Genomic DNA, 8,313 nt, shown 5'->3' on the forward strand with positions numbered 1-8,313 from the left:
GTTGTGTCGGTGCCGGAGTGAATGAAGCCAGAGATAAACGTCCTCCTGGGCAGAGAAACGCATGGAGTAGACGAAGTCAGAGTCAAAGAGTAACTAACCACTGACTTGTGAACATCGGCTTGGGATGTTTCAAGCGCTGACCGCCGATCCAGCAGCTCACAGGCAGAGTCGTCTCTCCACAGGCGTCACTAAACAAGGAATAGACAGTTTCAATATAATGTTCCACACTAAGCATATCAATTAAGTTTGGACAACAAAGACTGTGATTTGGACTTTGACTTACTATTTATTAGGTGTGTGCAAATAATCTACTGAACCTTTCCTGTCCTTGTCTGTACGTGGGAAGCGGTCCAGACACGATGATCGTTGCTTCAGGCGATGTGTTGCATACCGTCTCGAACAGGCTCCTGTAGAACTTCTTCAGAACCTCAGCCTGATGTCGTTCGCTCCCACGTGCAGTACAGCAGCTCCGACAAACTGGAGTTGACGAACGCCATTTTTCTCGAGACAAACGTCCCGAGATAAGAGCAGAAAACAGATGGGAAATAATTAGCATAGCTGTTCATAATGATTTCCCTTACACAGGAGTAGATTCCAGAGTTTTGGAGCATGAAGAATTTAAGTTTGACCCTAACTTTAATTTCTGAAATATTTACATTAATAAATAACTAATGCCAATTACAAGTAATCGTCTAACAGTGTTGTTAATAAACCTTAAGCAAGAACTGACCACAGAGAAGTCATTTGAACAATTGTAAATACCATTCAAATGCTTACGATTTAGGGCAGATTTGACTTACTCGACCTAACCTGAGGATAATAAATAATAAGGTTAAAAGGTGTTAAGATTAAAGCACACACCGTAAAACATGGCGCCCAGCGTGGGGCTTTAACTGTTCAATTCTGGCCAGTCATTGAACAGTTAAGCGCCTACTAAATAGCTTGTGCGTGGATGTGCTTAAGAATTAGAAATTTATTTTCTTTTTTAAAGATAAATCAATTAGAAGACGACTAGTGAAACTTGGTCGAGAAAAAAAATCTAGAAAAGATTACTTAGAGAAGACCCAGAAAGGGTTAGATGTGCAAGGCTCGTTACTTCAGGCGATGTGTTGCGTACCGTCTCGATCAGGCTCCTGTAGTCCTTCAGAACCTCAGCCTGATGTCGTTCGCTCCCACGTTCAGCACAACAGTTCCGCCGCGCTCATCACCGTTCAGGATCTCAGGAACCTGTGCAACAACATCAAGAACATGAGCACCAGGAAAGCAGTGAGTGTGCACCTTATCCTTACCTGAGGTAGCATGGACATGACGGACCATTGGCGTGCCGATTATCACGGCGTCGTTGCGTTCCGACTCGCGAAGAGGGGAGAAGCGGTTCCTGGTCGAGATCTCGAAGACCGGGAAGGGCAACGGAGAGATTCTTGCTCTGGTCCTGGCTCGTGTCTTCCGCTGTGTGATCCATGGTGTTGTGTCGGTGCTGGACTGAATGAAGCCAGAGATGATCGCGTCCTCCTGGGCAGAGAAACGCATGGAGTAGACGAAGTCAGAGTCAAAGAGTAACTAACCACTGACTTGTGAGCATCAGCACGTGATGTTTCAAGCACTGACCGCCGATCCAGCAGCTCACAGGCAGAATCGTCTCTCCACAGGCGTCGCTAAACGAGGAATAGACACAGTTTCAATATAATGTTCCACACTAAGCATATCAATTAAGTTTGAACAACAAAGACTGTGATTTGGACTTTGACTTACTAGTCATCTGGTATGTAACGTCTTGGAGATGTTGTCCGACAGAACAGCCGCTCCGATTCTGCTGGGGAAGGCCATCAGCACAATACAGCCTAGATCTGTCCTAGAACAGATTCCAATTATTTACAAGGAGCAGTTTGTCCATTACACAATGACATTAACCATTAATTTAGTGCAAATATCTACTGAACCTTTCCTGTCCTTGTCTGTACATGGGAAGCGGTCCAGACACGATGATCATTGCTTCAGGCGATGTGTTGCGTATCGTGTCGATCAGGCTCCTGTAGTCCTTCAAAACCTCCGTCTGCCTCATCCTGATGTTGTATGCTCCCACGTTCAGCACAACAGCTCTGACGCGCTCATCACCGTTCAGGATCTCAGGAACCTGTGCAGCAACTTGAAGACAAGCACCAGGAAAGCAGTGACTGCGCACCTTATCCTTACCTGAGGTAGCACGGACATGACGGACCATGGACATGCCGAGGATCACGGCGTCGTCGCGTTCCGACTCGCGAAGAGGGGAAAAGCGGTTCCGGGTCGAGATCTCGAAGACCAGTAGGGGCGGCGGAGAGGTTCTAGCTCTGGTCCTGGCTCGTGTCTTCCGCTGTGTGATCCATGGTCCATTGTGTTGTGTCGGTGCCGGAGTGAATGAAGCCAGAGATGATCGCGTCCTCCTGGGCAGAGAAACGCACGGAGTAACCTTAGTCCGAGTCAAAGAGTAACCAACCACTGACTTGTGAGCATCGGCGCATGATGTTTCAAACGCTGACCGCCGATCCAGCAGCTCGTCTTGCTTCTCCAGCAGACCACGGATCTGTTTCTCCACGTATTCCAGCTCCTGCTTCACCGAGAACAGCTTGAATGCATCTTCACCTGCACTCGGAGGTAACGTTAGACAAGCATCTTACGTGGTCGCCATTATAACAGCTGAACAGTAAATTAGTAGTGATACTACAACTATCACTACTAATTTAGGACTGAAATGCCTGGTATAACCCGTATCCTTTCAGTGAAACGGGTGTAAAATGAGATGGCCGATAGGCAAGAGGCCACACGTGAAATGCTAGCGGGCTAAAGGCTAGTAGCCGAGATTTAGAAAATTGGATCTAGGTAGCGATATCAAAGCAATCCAAAAAATTTTTTATAAGGTATAGTATCAAACTTGTTACTTACCCGTTTACTCACCTGTCTGCTTTGCAGTGGAGACCCCCCGCTGTAAGCTCTGTCTGCTAGCCTTTCGAGAGAAGAGGACTCCGTGATTGTATACTCACCTGACTGCTTTGCAGTGAAACCTCCAGCTGCAAGTTCTCCCTCAGTCACTTAAAGAAGAGTGTTACGTACCTGTATGCTCACCTGTCTGCTTTGCAGTGGAGACCCCCACTGTAAGCTCTCTGTCTGCTGGCCCGTCGAGAGAAGAGGACTCCGTGATTGTATACTCACCTGACGGTCTTGTAGTGAGTACCTCCAGCCTGAAACCCTCCTGCAGCAAGCTTCATGATCACCGGCCTGCAAGAGGAATTAAGTGCCGTGTAATCACCTGACTGATTCCCAGTGAAGTTGCCATCAGAGTACCCCGACCCTGCATTCCTCAAAGTTAATTTTATCATCAATGAAAAATATTGTTTTACCCAAATCTTGTCATCTGTCCTCCTTGCTCCATCCGACTCACCAAGGGTGGTACGGGTCTCAGGGGTGGGTGCAATCAGGTTGGCCCTGCCTGACCTGGGACATAAGACCTGTGACATAAGTCAAACTTGCATACAAAGCTTTACAATACAAGAAGGGGCAAACAATGACATGAAATGTAGACCGAAAATGTAAGAAACAAGTGAAAGATATGTAATATAATATAATTTGAGTCACAAAGCAGAAAATGGGCATAGAAGATCAGCCACTAATGCCAACATACAGAAGACAGGCAGAGAATAAAACATAAAAAAGTGCATAAATATACAAAATACACAAACAGTAAAGACAAAACATTTGATGCATTACATTTCAATTAAAAAAAAAGAACAGTTTTAGAAAAATAGGAATCGGCATTAAATAGTCAATTAGACAGGAACATAGAACAGCATAATTGCTAATAATTAAAAGAGCATAAATTAAAGAAATTAAATCATAAACAAAAAACAAAGGGCTTAGAAAAAAATGCAAAGACAAGAGAAAGGAATAAAATATACAAACAATAGGAAAAATGCACAAATACAAAATTGTAAATTTTGTAAAAGTACAATTGACTATTGTACACAGCAAATTCTGGTTTTTGGAATAAACTCCCTATTAGTTAAAATCAACTCAATCTGAGTGTACATGTGAGACCATCAATTAGACTCCAGCGCAGAGTTAAAATAACTGCTCTTGGAGTTGAATTTAACACTTTTTTCAGAGTTAAAATGGAGTTAAAATACTAATCCTACAGAGAGTAAATGTAACTCTAAAATTAATTATATGAACTCATTACCAGTGTTACCAGTTTAGTTTAACACTTCTTAGAGTTAACATTTATTTAACACAATATAATGTTTTGTGTGGAAATTACTACACTGGACACCATACTCTTGATTTACGGCCTTTATTTGAACAAATCCATTTGGTTCAGACTTGAGGAGGAGTAACCTTCAACCGCTTGCTGCAGGACAGTCGTCTGAAGATCACAAAAACAACAGCATGAGGCATAATATAATCTAGCACCATTCATTGTGAAAGCAAAAATATATAAGCTGAAAATCACGCACATCGTGGGACACCACTAATACGTAGCCTAACGTTACATAGCTGTTACAATTCAAATCATTGCAGGCCTACACAGCACAGCTCAACTATCTTATTATCCGGGGTAACGTTAGACACTGTAATTTTATGCCTGTAATGCATTTGATGCTTCAATTTCACGGCAAAACACTCATTTTCAGAAACACGGTGAATGGAAAGACGGTTAGCTAATGTTAACTCGTTTACATCGACAAAAAACCCACGCAAATAGCCATTTCAAAATTTGAAACAAGTCATTTAAACATACGTTCAACAGCAAGTTTTTCATGGTCGTTGACGTTAGTAAACAGTAACTAGCCTGTAACGTAACAGCTACGCGATGACCAAACGTGTTTGTCAGAAAATATATTTTTTAAATAGTTTTATACAAGTTACACTTTTACCTACCTCACGACGAAGCATAAGTCCATTGTTCCTTTGTGCAGCGGCAGGGTCGTGTCGTGGCACACTTCTCAAAAATAACTCCAGGTGTAGTGTTAAAACACGCTCATGAACACCAATGAATGAACTCCAAAATACAACACAGCTGGGGAGTATCCAATAACACAAACCGTAGTCAGACTTAAAAAAAATAACTCCAAAAAATTAACTCACACTTTTTTGCGTAACTCATGATTTTTCAACTCCTGAAATTTGCTGTGTACCAATAGACAGACAAACAAGTCTTAAATTGGATACATGAGGTGGAGTGAAAGCATAAATACAAAAGAAACAATTTCAGGACTGTGGTGTTTGCAAAGCAAATTACTTATACAGCTTTATAAAGTATAAATAAAAATGGCATTAACGTAGTGTAGATTAGCAGTGCCAGCTTGCTGAGATGGAGCATAGCATTCTTGTAAAAGTACACACACTCAACAGTAACATTTGTTTAAGTTGGACATGTGGAATTTCAGCCCATAAAAATGCAAGCCATAAAAATACAATGCATTCAAATGAAAGCACAGATAATGCATGCTCTCTCTTTTATTTTTTACAATTAGTGTAATTAAGCCAGCTTCTTCGTTTCACACACGGCAATAATCATTTTCTATACATAAATTAGGAAGTACAACAGGCAATGTAATAAATCCAGTCAATTCATATAATAGGGCTGTGAAATGATAAATCATGATTAATTGCGTCCAAAATAAGTTTCCTTACATAATAGTATGGTTAAAACATTGTGAGGTGCAAAAGGAAAGGTTTAATAGAACACGAAGTGCAGAGAAGAGCACATGGAAACAAGAATAAGTCCCACGACTCCACACAAGGAGGGCTTCAGAAGATATACAGAGGATCTGCTAATCCTCCATTTAAGAGCGTGTGCAGGTCCTGAGAAACACTTACAACAGACAAGCATTTAAACAGCAAACTACAAAGTATAGTATTGATTATGTTCACAAAATAGGCAAGTTAACAACTTGACATTAACAAGCGGTCATCAGTGAACATGTCATTCTTTGAGTTCTTTAGGGTGCACATTGATGAATGGATCTCACCTGAACTTCACCGGCCACTACATGTGTGGCAACCCTCTGTATCTGAACTCTGACTCACTCAGATGCCTTTATATCCCTAAACAGCTCCTGCAAAAACACAAATCATCAGATCACACACATGCAGTACTTACTCCAATCAAAAGCTCACTGGAGAAAAATCAAATTAAGTTAATTCATTAAAGCATCAGAGGGCATATTTGGAAAACTGGTGTTTTAAAAAAAAAAAAAAAAAAAAAAAAAAAAAAAAAACACAGGACAGATTGTAAGTGGATCGTTGGACATAAAAGAACCACACGAACGATCCGATCTCAGTGAGAGTTCACATCAGACTCATTTACATCTCAGATCTACAGAAAAAACAGAACAGTTAACATGATGCACCAAATTCAAGAAACAATAATAATAATAATAATAAATCCAAAAATCGGTGTGAAAGCAGATAAAGTGAGATATTAAAACACTTAAATATTAAATCCAAATTAAGTGTATGATAGTCATTAAAAGGGCTAATAAATGTTGGTTACAAAATGGTGGAAGTATTAAAGCGCCTGATGGAGGTAACTTCAGGAGACTTTAGTAGAACAGTGAACAGAAGAATCCTCGAGGAGAAACACACACATCAACTAGAACTTAAAGTAATGCAAGCCAACAACCAGGGAGAAACCGAGGGCTTAAATACACAGATAACAGATCAAGGAAACGAGACACAGCTGGGGTAAATTAACCCAACGACAGTAACCATAGTAAGGAACTGGGAGAGAACGGAGACCTGACTAGTTCATGAGGTTCAGCTGTGTTGTGTTAATGAAGACGGTGAAACTGGGATCAAGGAGTGGCACAATTTGATGAAAGCCTAAAAATACTTCAGAAAGCCTTGCTTAACAATCACTACATTTACTGTACTGCATTAAAGTTTCAAAAAAAGTTATGAAAATACAAATATACAGAAAGGGTAGAAATCTACAACACCATTTTAGTACAAGTAAAAAATAACCTACAATAAAAAATAGCTGTCATACCTTTACTTCAGTTGGATCTTCCCTCTTCAAACTACATCCCAGACTGGAAATCCTGCAGGATCATCCTGTGGCCATTTATAATTTTGGGCAAAACCACTGACAGGAACGCAAACAACAAGGAATACAATTCAAAAAACAACCAAATCTCAACATAATAAACTTTATGTACATGGCCTAATTCACAAATTATTATTTAAAAAAACATGTTTCCTCATTGAAAAACTGTTACATTTTTGAACAAACATTCCCCTTCATCTTCTACACTTGGTTTCTCCCAGTTCCCAACATGCACCTCAGCACAGATATAAAAGCTCATTCCAGAAGCTGTTCTGGTTTTTCTTCTGGTTCTAGCAACCTGTCGCATTGGCTGGGTTTCTGTTTTAATTCAATTGTGAAGAAAGAGAATGTTACAAATAGACTCTACAAAAATATACTATTGTGTTAATGTTGAAGCCAGACTCAAAGTGACCTTGTGATCTTGTGACCACTAAGTGTTTTCTTTTTTTTTTGTGTTGATTCTGCTTGTAATTTTTATTTAGTTTTTTTTTTTGTTTATTTTGTTTTTGTTGTTATTTTGTTTGTTGTAATCTTTGTATTTTTTTGTTATTTGTCTAGGGACTGCGGATGTAAATTAGCCCTGTGGCTATAATCCGTTATGTTTACGTCTGTTTTTTTGTCTCAATTCAGAAGTTCATTAATGTGCATTATCCCTATCAAATAAATAAATAAATAAAATTGAGAGAGATCCATAATCTGATTCATGTAAAAAGGGAGTATTTTATCTACTATTTTTATCTTTTCCATTGAGTCAGGCTGATGTGACGATGTCTCCAGATCTGCTCGTCTGCCGTGAGCTTTCTCTGCCAGGATTCATATGAAAGATGGGTTGGAACTTTCTTTAATTACATTCTTTTATAAATGGATGTTTAAACATAATTCTAAGTCCATAATGTGTTTGGGATGAACTATAACACTGAAAGCATTAAACATATCTTGTTGAGGAGCTGAGATTTTGATTATTAATCCAATTCTATTTGTAAGCAAGGGTTAGGGTTTGTTGGGTCAAGTCAAGTCACGTTTATTTATATAGCGCTTTTTACAATACAGATTGTATCAAAGCAGCTTCACCGTAATAACATTAAAGTACAACACAGATCAATAATATTGTTGGATATTAAATATCCCCAAATGGTGTGACAGCCAACAGTTAGTTTACAGTCAGTGTCATATTAGCGCTTCGGTGGTTTAATATGAATACAATGACGTAACGAACAACAAGGCCTTGATTG

The sequence above is a fragment of the Pimephales promelas genome, chromosome 1 (assembly GCF_988280905.1).
Source record: "Pimephales promelas chromosome 1, fPimPro1.hap1.1, whole genome shotgun sequence".
Classification (NCBI taxonomy): Eukaryota; Metazoa; Chordata; class Actinopteri; order Cypriniformes; family Leuciscidae; genus Pimephales; species Pimephales promelas.